Raw genomic sequence first — 17,281 nt, forward strand, 5'->3', positions numbered from 1 at the left:
TTAAGTAGACATCTTAACTGTCTGCCTAGTATTTTGCAGATATGTTCACATGACAAAATTTCCATTTCTGCAACAGATACAAGTTAACATATCAATATCCAAATAGTGCTTAGAATAACTTGTTTGTTCTTAAAACCAATTAACTAGACATTTGATTTATTATGCATTTATAAGTTTAATTATATATGTCTTTTAACTTAATTCAATCAAATTCATGCCTTGGTTAACGATTGAGTAATAAGATATAGTAACATGAAAATGCACACTTTAAATATGATAATTTATATATCACTGACAAGATTATTTAAAAATGGAATCTAAGGCCCTAGCTTAATATCCCTTTTATTTAACAACCTTACCTCTGTGGCCTTTGATATGCATGATACTCAGGGTGCATGATCACGTGACTATTTTAGGGTTCCAAATAACACGTTAATAAATGTAAAAATAGGGTAAGTGTTGCTTGTTTTTTCAAATAACTTGATAGAACAATTTTTTAAAGAATTTCCACTGGCGCGTAAAAGACAGATTTTTATGCTGCTTATGGCAATGTAAAATACACCAGAATTACTTTTTAATAAGCCTGTGTGTTTGTTCAAAAATGCCATATGTAATGCACGTTTTTGCTTCACGCAACGTAACATTATGCCACCGATTTCAGAGGTATTCACGGATTTAATCTTATACATTAAGCTATCGACACAAACTGCAAGAAAAACTGTATTTTATGCACTTAAAATTTTTGTTAATATATTTCAATACGTGGAGATATTTGCAAACATCAAGTTCTTCACGTTGTGTTTACATTCTGTCCAGCCAGTGTGTAAACCCTTGAAAACCCCGTTGATTATGTACACTGTACTTTAAAATTGTAGAAAAGGATGTCCGGTTTCTTTCAGATTGGATATTCACAGTGTATAAACTAATTTCATCATACCAGGATGTTGCGATGTGATTGAAATCGCAAAATGAATATTTGGCATACGTGCGTAACTAGAAAGGTAAATTATTTTCCTTTTTTGTCATTATGATGGTCTTTCAACAGTCATTAATATTCCGATTTGAATGCAGATCCTCGGGCATGCTGTTATGCATTGTATATATTGAAATAAGGATGAAATGCGTTACTGATCACCGAACGAGATCTCGTCAAATTGTCATGCAGGGCTTAACACTAAGGCACGTCCGAACGACATTCACTGCCTGTACCTGGGTCCGGGCTAGCAAATGTCCCAGTAACATGCCCGACCGGTCGTGTGTATTTTGGGCGGGATTATGTTTTATATATCAATAAACTGCGTTTTAAATAAGCTTTTGAAAGATGCAAAAATCTTAATACAGTATGATCAAATGACAATTAAATCCAAGATTGAAGTCGGAGACTACAAACAGATCGTAACTCGAAATAGATTTGGGATCCCTTGATTGCAATCAAAAAGAGGCCGACAATTCCGAAAATCCCCGGCGGTTTTCCTGGTAAAACACGTCAGTACCTATTTTTAAACGGATTTCCGATAGATACGGTTTTGATTGGTTTCCTCGAAGTGATGTGTTTTCTCGATAAAAATAAGTTGCAAACTAAAAGCCGGGATCGCCCAGGATTGTCCGGGATTTATGAAGGTATAAAACTCGACATTAACACAAAGTTAATATTATAAAATTATAATTTATTTATCAATTTTAAATAATTTATTTTGTTTGATAGATTAGAAGTGTTTTGACAATCTTTTTTACGCAATTCAATTAGCAAAACTAATAATTATGGTCGATCCCGGCTTTTAGTAGAGAGTTAACCTTGTACAATTGTTACGACTACCGTAACACGTTATTTGTTATTTTGCGACACCAAAGATTCACTTACCGTTTGTTGTCAGACGGCAACCGCGGCAATCAATGTAAAAAGGTTTTAACGTTCATGTCGTTGTTTAAGTTTGGATTTACGGGTGGGGATGAGGGTTCCTCGGATAAGAAAAGAAAAGGGAAGGAGGAAAGTAAGAGAAAGTATGAGGAAAAAAAACAAGGAAATTTCTCCCGAAATGGCGTGAAGATTACAAATAGATGTCTAATGTAGATGAATATTGAATTCATTAGCATAAGTAAGGCAAGCTAATTAGAATGATTGAATCATAATTGCGCATCTCCACGCACAAGAAAATACAAGCTAAATGATAAATATAAAGGTTTTGATAATACTTTGGTCGCGGCACATGAAAGATTGGTCAGGGCTAGTAGGTTCTGCATTTACTAGCCCGAATGGGCTAGTTGAAAAAAAAGTTAGTGTTAAGCCCTGTCATGATCTAGTTTTGAAATCCTTGCTGTACTGGCGTTTTAACAAATGACAAGCACTTTTTATACATCAGATGTTAGATTAAGAATGTGCACTTTCGATCAGTACAACGTATTTGTTAGGGATTCTTTCTTACATCAGATATATGCATTTAAAGGGGCTTGTTCACACTTAAATTGCATTTTTTTGAAGTTTTTCATTTAATGCTTTAAATTGATAAATTTAAACATCGCAAACAACGTGCTCCAGTATAAAACAAAAACAAAATTAAAATAAGAAAGAAAAAAGTAAGCCGCACCAAGGCTCGAACCACTGACCCTTGGATCGGTTTTTTCCCCGACTAAATATAGATTTTAAATATAAATTTAAATATGAACACGCATTGTGACAGCAACAACAACAACAAATATGGCGGAATCTGTATTGTCAAACACGGAAGAAGAAGGTAAAATATGTTTTTTTATTGTAAAACTCAATAGTGCGTATGATTTTTTTTATAAAAGTAGATTAAAATAGTATAACTGATCAAATGATTCGTTTTCGTTACATAAGTATATGCATATACATCACAGAACGCGTAAATACTGATTCTCTCGTTTACACTTAAGTTACAGATAGAGACTAAAATTAAAAGCCAAGTTGAATACAGAATAAACTTTAGTATTCGCGCAAATAAATTAAATTTATCATTAGCCTTGGAGTACTGAGATCATTTAAACATTACAGTATCTTTTTCTTTCCTCATAACTGACAGTGACAACATTATTTGTTGGCAGGCAATTCAAGATGCTGTGCATTTATTGACATATTTATTATTGTGTGTTATATGACAATGACATTTATTATTAACTAAAATGCATTTGAATGGTACTGGTAGTTTATTAATTTAAACCCAAAACTCATAGTTAACCCTTTAAGCGCTGGAACCGAATTTTGAAGGCTTTTGCAAACAGTTTGATTCAGATGAGACGCCACAAAACGTGGCGTCTCATCAGGATCCAAACTGTTTGCTATTCTGATAGTATTCTTTGAAAAAAATCAAAGAAATGGCTAATTTTAGAAATTCAGCGGATGACATTTTAGCAGATGACAAATTTCCCAGCATGCAAAGGGTTAAAATGTATTTATATCAGTTTCTTCTGCACAGCTTTTTTATAAATAAACTGAATAACCAAAATATTTTTGAAAATAGTAACACAGTTTAGTAATTCATGGCATCAAATGCATGTAGCTGGCGCCAGACAACTCGCCCCAATACCAACTTGCCCCAAAACAAACTCGCATCAAACATATGGTCACTCGCTCTAACCAAGAGACAGCTCGCCCCAATTTTTTTTCGTGCATCTGATTGTTTCTTTATTTAAAGTATTTTATCTTTATATTCTTTGTTAATTTAGCAAAGCACGTATATATTTTGATAAATGTGTATTTCAACAGTACATTGTATTTTGAATAAATCAAATACAGGTCATCTGAAATGCATGTATCATTATATTTGTAAAAGCCAAGAATATTCTGGATATTCCTCTTTTTTCAATTGTTTTGAATATCCTCAAGATTTGATTTCCTGAATGTTGAAGAACACTTATTAGATAATAATACCACATATTTACAACTCACTTTTTTAATAGAGACCATAAATAGTTTTTAAAAGTGGTTTAAATTGTGTATTTACTTTTTCAATAGGATACAACCATAATTAAACCAAGAAGTTTATGAAGAAGGGATCACTGGATTTTGTCACTTTGGTACAAGAAACAGAAAAGGTATACTTTTTAGCTGCATTTTTTTCTGTTGATTTCATTTGAGAATATTGAAATAATTTGTAGATAATGTTTTCAGATATTCAGGCAAGTTGAGATTTCATTGAAAAAAATGTATGTCATTTCACAATATTCTTGAATGGAAACAGAAAAAACACAGTTCAACACACTTATTGTTGATATATAAAACAAAGTCTTTGTATGTAAAACTGTGTTGCTACATGAGCAAAGAATTTAAAAAATGATCCTACACTACACTAGGTGAATATTGAAATTTTACAAAAAAAACTGACAGGAATGTTTAAAAATGGTGTCATGAAAAATAAAAAATTCTATATGTACATGTAGCTACATCTTGTGTCAAAATTCTTAGCTTTATGTTCAAAACATTTATTGTTAAATGCAGAAATGTCTTTTCAAGGATATCATAGACCACCTTACTTATACGGAAGCATAGGAGCTGTTGAAGGAAATTGCTGCCAGACAGTCAGCAGTTATCACTGACAGCCTGTCCTGGCCCAGCTTGGACCATCCTCAAGCTAACCATGATGGTGTGTTTGCAAGAATTGTCCATTTGGTAGACCATGATGAAGACCAGCTTTGTTGTGGCATGGCCTGACAATACTGTACAAGCCAGAGACCAGTTTGTTTACTATTGTTGAATAAGACCCATTTTTCATGTTTATTTTTCTGTGGGCCTGTTTAACAGAATTAATAATGCACTTTATCTATTTCAAATATGTTATTTTTCTGTGGACTTTTTAACGGAATTATTAATGCATTTTATCTATATCAAATATTTTATTTGTCTGTGGGCCTGTTTAACGGAATTAGTAATGCATTTTATCTTTATCAAATATTGTTGCTTGTAATATTAATATAGAACACGTAAAACTACTCATGAAATTGTCTCATTGTCTCTCTTGTTGTTTAAGAATGCTTGCAACATTTAAGTGGATAAACGGTTGTTTTAAATTTGAATCTTCAGTAATGCATTCTTTATTAAATGATGTAATCTTATTTCTTTCAATATAGTGTAAATAATAAGAACATAATTATCCTTTGTATACAAAATGAAAACCAAGTTTACTGTTCTATTAATCATTATTTATTTATCTTGTTCTTTTGTTAGAAATATTACAGGGGCATACATACAGTATTCCTTAAATAAAAGGGGCAGTTCTTAGAAAATTAACATGTATTTTAGCAATGCATATTCAAACTTTTTCCACATTTATAACCAGCAACAATATGTAAGTAGTATAATGTAACACAAATTAATACTATGAATTTACTACTGATTTTGCCGTGCCTGTCATCAAACATGTTTGACTGAAAGTTTCTTTAAAGATGTTATGTGGAAGACTTAATCAATCATTTAATAAATATTTGAGCCACGCTCTGGGAAAAGGGGGTTTAATGCATGTACTTAAGGTTGTCCAAGATTAAGCTGTGCAGACTGCACAGGCTAATCAGGGGCAACACTTTCCGCCTTATCTGGATTTTCTCTAAGAGACTCCATTTCAACAAAAAAATACAATAAAGCAGCAATTGTCTGCCTGATTGGTATGATAAGCACATGTTAATCTCGTACGACAATTTACGCACATTCATTAAGCCCCATTTTTCCAGGGCTAGGCTCACCTATTTAGGTTTTAGCTGTCTATATGCTCTTTATATTTTGAATCATGATGCAGTTTCATATAATAATGTATTATGAGTTGTTTTTAATTGATGCATATTCTTTTGTTCAGTGTTGAACTCAACATGTATTATAATAAGGTGTTCACTTAACATTCTTGCAGTAATGCTTTGCTGTGTAATATACATGTAATAATAAATCAAAATTGAACAACTAGCTTCTTATTTCTTCATGTTATTTATTAAAACATTTTAAACCAAAACAACAAAATCCATAACATAATGAACACAAGACATAATACTTTATATTCATGAAACAAAACTATAATTGATAACATTTTGAATAAATGTTTCCAACTTTCAACATTTGACAGATCAAATTATTTCTGAATCACACCAATTTTTTATTTATGGATAAACAGCACTTTATCATCTTTATGACAGTTTATGTAAGGCTTTTACAATAAATGGTTGTTTATAGACTGATAAACAATGGAAAACAATACATAATCTATATATAGCATTGTGCTTTGATGTCATTGTTAATGGAACATAAACAAATGTGGTGTGCAGCACACACTCAACATTGACTATGGTAGCTTATACCTATAAGAGTCAACAATTCCTGTTAATAGTCTTGACTTATGACAAAAAAATCTGGAACTTGGCCCATTGTTTATGTAGTTATTTGCCATACTTATTCTTCTTTTTCAGAGTGATCTATGATTGAATACTTTGGATCCTATATTTTTATAACAAAACAATTAACAAAATTCACAATACCTTACACACATAAAACTCAAATACATATTCTCATGGCATTTCAGGGCACTTGTATGCTATGTTCATCAGTATTTTATCAATGATATTTCTGCCCTATGTTTATAAGCAGTTCACTTATTAAAATCACATTTTATCACCATGATGATGACAGGACAGTCGACCATAATGTCACACATTTGGTCACGCCTTCATATTACACAAATAAATTCAAGCATCATTTCAAATACTAAAGTCATCTACTGACTGAAAAAACAGCCAGGGTCACACATGCACTTTCATACTCAATGGTATACATCCTATAAAACCATGCTGCCAAATTCACACAACATGTTCCTACCCATAGTCGGTTATCATTTATTTCAGCTTTGTCAATATTTTAATTCATAATAATGGTATGTTGAAGTTAGTTAAAACAACATAGTTACATACACCATGTACCAATTTGTATGAGTAAATCTTCATATTGTTTCCCGGTTGCTTGCCCTTGACCTATTGGATATTGCAGCTCCTCATTAGCCGCAGGTGGATATATAAGGGGCAATTGTAGAGGCAATCAGCTTTGGATAAGCTGAATCAAAAAGGAACTTTGATCGAAGGGTTTTTTCCTTGATGATCTCTGTGTACTCAGTGCATGTACGTGTATCCCTTCTTTTCATTGATTGGCACCACCGTCTAATTGTTTGCTGCCTTCAATTTACTCTGAAATAACATATAAGCATATTTGTAATTTTGAAATGTACACTTAAACTTATCATAAAAACTATGTTTGAAAGTTGTTTGCTATTTTAAACATTATTTTATTCATATCATGCCAGTCAGGTAACATACCAATGGCTACTTGATTCACCAGTATTAACTTATGAACCTACCAATACTTTTCTGGGCTACTTGATTCACCAGTATTAACTTATGAACCTACCAATACTTTTCTGGGCTACTTGATTCACCAGTATTAACTTATGAACCTACCAATACTTTTCTGGGCTACTTGATTCACCAGTATTAACTTATGAACCTACCAATACTTTTCTGGGCTACTTGATTCACCAGTATTAACTTATTAACCTACCAATACTTTTCTTGGCTTCTTGATTCACCAGTATGACTATGAGCTTATTATATGATGAAGTTATCATACTTGAGTCACTAACTGACAATTACTGTACTACTAGAGATTGGAGGAGAATGGCATTGAAATAATTTCATGACCAATCACCATGCAAGTTATCTGAATGGTTCAGAAAACAAACCAGCTATCGGATATCCTCTGGTTTTCATAACATAAAAAGTTTCTGGTAAAAAAAATGATAAAGCAATTATATTACCAAGGAACTTTAGGAAGAACATAGAATCTTATTGAATATAAATATATTATTTTATCAATTAAAATATGCTAAGACAGGGTTGTTTGCATACTCTAAGTAAGATGTTATCTCTCCAATTTCTGACACATGACCAGGTGTGGTACTTCCTTGTGACACAAATGACAGGCCAGGACCTGGCTGGGGCTGATGAACGTGCATAGGTGAAGAGTTTGTTGATCTAACATTATGCTGAACAGTCAAACTTGCAATAGTTTGGCCAGCACGTCTTCCTAAATACCTTAAAAAGAAGGTTTGTTTTAGAGCATAAAATTGATCACATATCAATTTAAAAAAACAACAAAATTGATGTTAACCCTTTCAGTGCGGGAACCGAGTTTTGAAGGCCTTTGCAAACAGTTTGGATCCAGATGAGACGCCACAGAACGTGGCGTCTCATCTGGATCCAAACTGTTTGCTATTATGATAGTATTCTTTGAAAAATATGGAAGAAAATGCTTATTATAGAAATTCAGCAGACGACATTTTAGCAGACGACAAATTTCCCAGCATGCAAAGGGTTAAAATCAGGGAATAAACTGTGTAATCATATTATCATATCATGATAATTGATTACATAATATAACATACATTTGCATACCAGTATATTTTATAATATAATATATACCGAATAAATTAATCATTCATCATTTATCATTAATTTCATGCTTCATTTGACTCGTGTTGGAGACAGTGTTCCTTGTAAGTTATAACGAATTCATTAAGTTGATACGAACATCTTGGCATAGGGGCATAAAGGCTTATTTCAAAACGCGCAATGAACAAATTATGTTATCAGTGCGTATCTGGTTTCGTTGCAGACAATAAAACTAAATACCTATCCAAACTTTTGCTAAAATTCCTTTGTAAACAGGCAACACTTGCCAAAAACTAAACGTAGCTTCTAAAATATGACTTACATGTCGTGTGTTTAAGCCATTACCCTGTCTTCGTCTCTTCCAACGATCCTCCTATGGTTCTGCAAACACTTAGTCTTGTCGCCAAGATTGAATAAATTCGAGCGATGTCGCTGGCACCGGCTTTTGTTTCTCTTTTTCTCACAGATATGAGATGCATTGTTTGTAAACCCAAAGCGGATAAGCGCAGCGCGCATGCGCATGCTGCATTCTGGTATACTAGTTGGGATCCCATTCACAATTTCTGACTATAAATAACTCATTTCGCGTTTGAGACGCTTTATAATTTTCAGGTTTTCAAATCGTCAAAAGTTGCATTTAATGGAAATTTTAGAGCATGGAAACAATTTGGTATAAAGCAAATATCATAACTACAATGAAAATTTGCAAATCCGAAACAATTTTTTACAATTTTGTCAATTTATCAAAGTGTGAACAAGCCCCTTTAATACTACACACGTTTGCTTCCACATTTGTATCAATTATCATAAACTGAATCAATCATGTGTATGATTATAGCGATTATTATGTATCAATTATTGGGATTTTTAATATGTGATTGAAGTTAACATGTCATTATTTCGTCCTCATAAATGTTTTAAACACCTACAAAACAGTTTCATTCAATTCATTGAAAACCTATGTTTAACACTGGCGGTAAGTCTTGGTAAGAAACAACGTTAGAATGTGTTATCTATAAATAGATAGCTGGCACACACAAACCCTATGAAAACATGCATGTCCAAGTGTTGGTTAATAAAAGTTAGAGACTGTGGAGATTTTGTAATACTCTTTTCGGTTTAATGAATATAATTTGCAGGTATTTCTGTCCGTTATTTATTTCAAATTTATTTTTGCTGAAACTTCGTTCTTTATTAATATACATGCATAATATAGCCACTGTTGCATCGCCTAGGGTAATACGGGATTTCAGTAATTCGCATACGTTAGTGTACATTATATGCATGTGCCTATGTTTTGAAAAATAATGCAAATTCTAAATCATCCAAAATTAAGGTTACCCTTTCATTATTAAGTTGAATTCTAAATCATCCAAAATCGAGGTTACCCTTTCATTAAAAAGTTGAAGAAAATACCGTTTCTTGTTTCTCTCTCAGGGCATACGTAGTTTAACACAGATTGCCAGTACGAACAGTTTATTCTGCTGCTGGTGGTGTTGCTGTTGCTTATGATGATACCAACTTTACTGATGATAACGATGATGATGATCATCATGATGGGAATGATGTTAATTATTATTTTGGTGATTTATATTAACTGCATTTCTTGGGAAAAATTAATATAGAACTAAATTATTGCTATTTTACAGAAACATTGCGGACGAGTCAATAGAAGGTTTTGGCTTGGACGGTAGTTTTGCTACGGTAAATTGCAGGTCAACCCCTATGAAAACTATATCTTCTGAAACACGACCTGAGTAAAAACATGTCCCCCATCAGCCAATCAAAGGACAGCAATAACACTGTGCTGGACATGAGTTGCAACGAAGATGTATCTGGAATAAGTTCAAGCTCTTCAGTTAACCATATTTGTGTCATATGTGATACAAAATCTGCACAATCGGCATAGATTTATTGCAATAATTAATACAGAATGCATTATAATGTTATCGCAATCAATGATACAGCATCACTGCAATATATAATACAGTCATTTTAAAAAACACCTTGTGTATTTTTATCAATATCTTAGTATATTTAAAATGCCCATAGATTATATGTATCATACCAGTTATTTGAATTGAATTGCAATATATAACATACACAAATATGTATATTTCGAAACAGATTTTAGACAAAAAAGGATGTTTTGGCATAGAGCAACATGTGTTTTCCAGTTTTCTTCGGTGATTTTTTAATGTTTTCATAAACAAAAACTTCTTCGAAGCGGATGTATACGTTCTCAAGGGAAACTTAATTCTCTACGACATCTAAAGTACAGAGTTCAATTACAGTTTTGCAGTATTAAACCATTGATTTGTATCAAAATAAACAGCGGTATGTAAATATTGCCGTTACGCCATGGCAATCACATCGCAAAATCCTGGTATGATACAATTGGTTTATACAGTGTGATATTGCTGTGCAAATTAATCCCAGAATTTTGGAAATGCATACATTCAGACGTTATACATGATTATCGATACAATCATAATAATAACAATAATTAGTCTACACAACTACAATTCTGGTCAAACCTTATTGTAAGAACAAACAAATTTCATATGTTTCTGACAGCGATAGAAGGTAGACAACTCAATTAATCCTAGTTGTCTGGATACACAACAGTTTTTTTTGGTAAACTCATAAAAAAGTTTCCATTTACTTCAGCTTTCTTTCAGACTTGTTCAACTTGATTCAATATGTTTAAAATAAACATGAATACAAACCAAAACAGATTCATACAAGAACGTGTTTACATAACCTTCTCTTCCGTCCGTATAATATGCATAGCCAATCAATCTGATTATCAATAGAATAAAACTTTTTAAAAAAATAACCAGACATAAAAGGGTGGTGATCTACATGAGTTAGTTACTTACAATTAGACAATGATAATATTTTGTTTGCTCTTATCCTGATTTATGACACAAAATACATTGTTTACTAATATTTTGCAAAATAAAATATGACGAAAATGGTGCAGACTTTCAACATTGATAGGTCTAGAAGGAGACTCCGTTCTAAATACCATCAAGTAATTTTCATGCAAATCAACTGCAACAAGGCTGACCTGTTCAACAGCAAAAGGCCAATTCTGAAAAGAGATTATACATGGTAACTTATCAAGTGATTCAAAGCAATCTTATATATGGAACAAAATGTCTCTCTGGTGCCCTCTTGTTTCTTTCTCAGTCGTTGTATAGGGGTCAGTCATAACTATCAGTAGTTGTCTAAGTTGCATTTTCATGGGATGATAAACATTGGCAAAATGACTCCAAGCACGAGACTTCTGTCAAATCGCTCAAAGAAATGAGGAGGAGGACGATTTGTTACCACCATCTACGTGTAGTAATATAAAGTAAGTGTGGGTACAGCAGCATTAATTCATTATTATTACAAGGTTTATCGTGAGTCAAATTACAAAATACACAGAACTAGATCCATTCTTCATAATCATTTAATATTTAAAAACTGTATAACACATCATAATCGGCATTATTCATAAAAAAGTAATGCCATCACTATGGATAAAAGTGACAGGCAGTACAAAGGAATAATAAATTTATATATTGAGTTAAACCAAATGCGGCTTTTACGCTTCTGTTAGTTTCATTCGTATAGAAACGTTCACCGTTTACGTAGACGAAAGGTTAAAACAAGCACATCGACGATCATTGAGTTTATATGGGTTTTCTTTCGAGACTGCTGGTTCTTTCCCTTGCAGAGCTTCCTAAAATAGAAAGTTAACAAAAAACATGGTTCGCTTTATGTAGTTCCAATGACTTATATGATGTTCTTTGTATTACTTACTTACCATGTGACATTATTATAAAGTTCACCGGCTAACGAGTTCTACAGAAGGTAAAGGTGTTCCGTCCCGAACTTTAAATAAACTAGTCGTACTTGAACGAGGACCCTACGAAAACACGACTTGAAAAAAAGACAATTACAGTCGAGGTCGATCTCTTCTGGACTACAGACAGCGCCATCTTCATTAGAAAAAAAAAACAAGATAATCCCCATAATTGAATTACTATGTGTATTTTTTTAGGAAATAACGTTAAACATCTTTTAAAGATTTTGTTTAATCAATCTGACCTCCAAACCTCTTATATTTACTGTCTTTGAAACCATGGAAATGTCGTCCGCTTTATATCCAGCGACTGCATTGCCTAGTATGGTTAAACATTTCCATGCAGATGCTTTTAACTTTTTTCTCTGAAACGACTTGTTAACTTTATACTTAGACCGTTTGTTAAAATGATTATTCATGTATGTTGTTTTTATACGCCCGTCTATGACGGGACGTATTATGGTATACCCCGCGTCTGTCCGTCCGTCCGTCTGTCCGTCCGTCCGTCTGTCCGTCCGTCCGTCCGTCTGTTAATGTCGTACGCTACGTCAAATATCCTTTGACAGATTTTCTTCAAATTTTAACACAATCTTAATATTGATAAACCCTGATCCCCTTTCGTTTTTGACGGAATTCTGAATTGTCGTTCCAGAGTTATGGGACTTTGTTCGTCAAAATTTCGTGATTTCATTGAATGTCCTACTGTAGCTCAAATATCCTTCGATGGATTTTTTTCAAATTTCAACACAATCTTAATATTGATAAACCCTGATCCCCTTTCGTTTTTGACGGAATTCTGAATTGTCGTTCCAGAGTTATGGGACTTTGTTCGTCAAAATTTCGTGATTTCATTGAATGTCCTACCGTAGCCGTCCGTCCGTCCGTCTGTTAATGTCGTACGCTACGTCAAATATCCTTTGACAGATTTTCTTCAAATTTTAACACAATCTTAATATTGATAAACCCTGATCCCCTTTCGTTTTTGACGGAATTCTGAATTGTCGTTCCAGAGTTATGGGACTTTGTTCGTCAAAATTTCGTGATTTCATTGAATGTCCTACTGTAGCTCAAATATCCTTCGATGGATTTTTTTTTTTTTTTTAGTATCCCTGAAAAATTGAACAAGGTGAGCTTTTTTCTATTCCGATTGTACACTACCACTTACCCATCTACATTTCTCTTTTATTATTGGTCAAAATATCTATAACAGGTTTACTTCAACTCCATATCCTCTAAAGAAATGCATACATATACTCAAAAAAAGATATGGTATGAATGTCAAGGAGACGGCGCTCCATGCTCATGTACTTATAAAATAAACCATGTATTCAAATACAAATAAACTGAAGTAAAAAAATGATTCAAAGGGTTATTTATTACCTTACTACTTCATTGGCGAACGACGGGCGTATCATGCGCTCATGGCGCAGCTCCTCAGTTTAACTGAAGTATTTATGTATATTGTACGACGTTAACAATGTATATGAAGTATAGTTTTATATTCTTGATTTCGTCAGATTCAAAACATGTTTTTGCATTATTTCAACCGTCGTTGATTATATTAGGGCTATATCCTTTCCGACGACATTTTTTCGGACTGCAATACTCAAAAGGTATTACGTATATTTTATGCCGCAAGCATCGTATATGACATCGACAAAATTTCTTCGCATAGAAATCCCACTAATCATTTTTTATGATCTGCTTTAGAGAACAAATTTTTGACGATGCTGCTTCTAAGCTCGTCTAAGTTACCATACCATGAAAAAATTCTTCACAATGGCGACCTATGTAAATGACCGAGCCAGTCCGATTGAGATAGCTCGATTTTTCTAATCGGCATATATCAACAAACGATCTCTCAGACAATAACGTAGTGACGTCACCAGCTATGTATAGAATGCATACCTCTCTGATTATCATTGATAACATTCTCCTAGCAGAGTTGTCGTTCGTGCCACAACATACAACTATGGCCGCGCCCATGAGAGAATGTTGACACTCGTGTAAAAACTTTCGTCCAGCAATAATCGGCTTTTTGTTTGGCTATTTAGAAACTGTCATTCAGGATATTTGGGTTATTTATTCACTAAATCTCCGCTTATGACAACAATGAATGGAATTCGAATGATATATTCGATGTGAATGAAGGACTTTCTGGATCTTGACAGCTTGACACGGCAAAACTGGCATACTGGTATTTTTAGTTATCAATTTAAGTCACATTTTGCTTTAAAAATTGTATTCGAGCATTGTGCGACTTATCGAATGACTATGATACCCGATATCAACATATCATAGGGGATTTGCAGATCACCAAGCTGTCCTGAAATTCAACATTGATTACAAACTCTTTACTGGTTTGTAGTCTTTCTTCTTTTTATTTTAGTACTTCATATCATTTAAAAGTTAAATGAACTGTGTCACAGTAAAAGAGACATTAAGGCGATTGTGGCCAGTTAGGATCCAGATCAGCCTGTGGTCGCTTGAAAGCTGTTTGCTTAAAAGCGGTTTTCCGACAATAACAAATAGTTTAATTGAATACTGATTGGACTGCGCTTTTCCTGTGACCTGGCTCAAATAATAGAATTGTCATTAATCAAATGATTTATTTTGAACATTTATCTTTTTTCTTGTCCCTCGGGATCAATGACTCTAGCACTTTCCTGTTGAGAATTGAATCCTGCTTAAGGCGATGCTAGGAAGGTGATAGATGTTGCACCTTCCATTATCGCTCGATTGTTCATTGTCTGCTCGGGTAGTACTTACATGTACCCCGGGTACTCTTAAGTATACTTACATGTACCCCGGGTACGGTAAATATACTAAAACGTACCCTGGAAATTTAACGCTAAATCGGTCGTTGTCGATATTTTTTTTAATTAATTATATATTCACATCGGATTTTGAGCGGGAATACAACTAGGGTAGAGTCTAATATCGACCGAGTACGATTACGTATATTTACCGTACCCGGGTTACATGTAAGTAGTACCCGAGCCGACAATGACCAATCGAGCTCTATTATCTCTCATGAACCGACTCAATAAACCGAGTTGGCAATATTTTACTTAATTTTTTATTTGGTTGATCTCGAGGGATCGAAAAATTTCGGAATCTTCCTAAAAGCCTAGTGGTAGAGTGTCGACTTTGATATCAGGAGGTTGCACTGCGGGTTTGATCCACATAAGCGACATTGAAAACTAGCCAACTTTGTTATCTAAAAGGCTGCTAAACCTGATATACTAAGATAATGTGAATTTTCTCTCACATGATGGTCATCAGTTATATTTTATAAAAACTCACAGCAGTAGTAAGCAATTGGATAATAATTAATGAACGCATCTATCATTTGTCTTTGACGCTTTGATTTTGACATGGCCTAGATTTGAATATGTGATTTGACTGTACCAGCACTCTTGTAACAGAGCTAAAGTTTAAATGTACCAATGAAGATCACCTAAATCCAGATTTGCTATTATAGAAGTGTGGAAAGTTTGAAGGGTGTGACAAGTAAGCAAAAATTGGTCATTAGCGAGAGGCCACAACTGATCTATGACTGTTTTAAAACAATGAAAATCATTGCCTGATTTAGATTTTCTTTACATAGTTCAACAAGAGGGCCATGATGGCCCTGTATCGCTCCACTGCTGAAAAAAAGGCTGAAACAAATATTGTCGGCATGTGCAAATACTTAAATATAGGCCCTATTTAAGCACATGTACATTTTTGTGACACCCTGGGCTGGGTCAAATTTAACCCCAGGGGCATAATTTGAGCAAACTTTGAAGAGGACTACTTTATCTCACTACATACAAAATGTGGTAGCCATAGGTCCTAGAGTTAAGGACACGAATATTTTAAAAGTTTTCACAAAATAAGCAAGATATAAGCGTATATAATGTTCAATTTTGTGACCCGCGGGTCAGGGTCAAATTTGACCCAAAGGGCATAATTTGATCAAACTTGGTAGAAGGCTGTAAGATGTTACTGCATACCAAATTTGGTAGCCATGGTTTTCCGAATGGTTTTCGACAAGAAGATTTTGTTTTAAAGATTTAACAAAATAGGCGCTTTATAAGCGTTTATTCAATTGTGTGACCCCCGGGGCAGGGTCAAAGTTGACCCCAGAGGCATTATTTGAACAAAGTTGGTAAAGGTTTATTAGATGTCACTACATACCAAATTTGGTAGCCCTAGGCCCAATGGTTTGGACAGAAGAGTTTTAAAGTTTTCACAAAATAGGCCCCATATAAGCGTATGTTCAGTTTTGTGACCCCCTGGGCAAGGTCAAATTTGGTAGAGAACTATTAGATGTCACATACCAAATTTGGTAGCCTTATGCCTTATGGTTAAGGACAATAATTTTAAAGTTTTCACAAAATAGGCACTATATAAGCATATAATCGATTTTGTGGCCCCCAGGGCAGGGTCAAATTGACCCCTGATGCATAATTTGAATAAACTAAGTAGATGACTATACAATGTCACTACATACCAAATTATGTAGCCCTATGCATTATGGTTATGGACAAGAATTTTTTTTTAAGTTTTCACAAAATAGGCATTATATAAGCATATGTTCAATTTTGTGACCCCCGGGGCAGGGTCAAATTTGACCCCAGGGATAAAATTTGAACAAATTTGGTAGAGGACTATTAGATGTCACTACATACCAAAGTTGATAGCCCTAGGCCCGATGGTTATGGACAAGAAGATGAGCAGGGTCAAATTTGACCCCAGGGGCATAATTTGAACAAACTAAGAAGAGAACTATTACATGTCACTTCATACCAAATTTGGTAGCCGTATGCCATACGGTTATGGACAATAATATTTTTAAAGTTGTTCAATTTTGTGGTCCTCGGCGCAGGGTCAAACTTGACCCTAGGGCCATAATTTGAACAAACTTGGTAGAGGACTATAAGATGTCACTACATACAAAATTTGGTAGCTCTAGGCCCAACGGTTATGGACAAAAAGATTTTTAAA

The 17,281-nt window shown here is 33.9% G+C and overlaps 1 long non-coding RNA gene across 1 annotated transcript; it reads left to right on the forward strand.

Annotated features, from left to right (window-relative positions):
- The first annotated feature begins 2,677 nt into the window (after positions 1-2,677).
- LOC127879696 (uncharacterized) lies at positions 2,678-4,693 on the forward strand. The gene is made up of 3 exons (XR_008049215.1): positions 2,678-2,732; positions 3,974-4,053; positions 4,472-4,693. It is a non-coding gene; the product is annotated as an uncharacterized LOC127879696 (long non-coding RNA).
- The last annotated feature ends 12,588 nt before the right edge of the window (positions 4,694-17,281 follow it).

The sequence above is a fragment of the Dreissena polymorpha genome, chromosome 4, assembly GCF_020536995.1.
Source record: "Dreissena polymorpha isolate Duluth1 chromosome 4, UMN_Dpol_1.0, whole genome shotgun sequence".
In the NCBI taxonomy this organism is placed as follows: Eukaryota; Metazoa; Mollusca; class Bivalvia; order Myida; family Dreissenidae; genus Dreissena; species Dreissena polymorpha.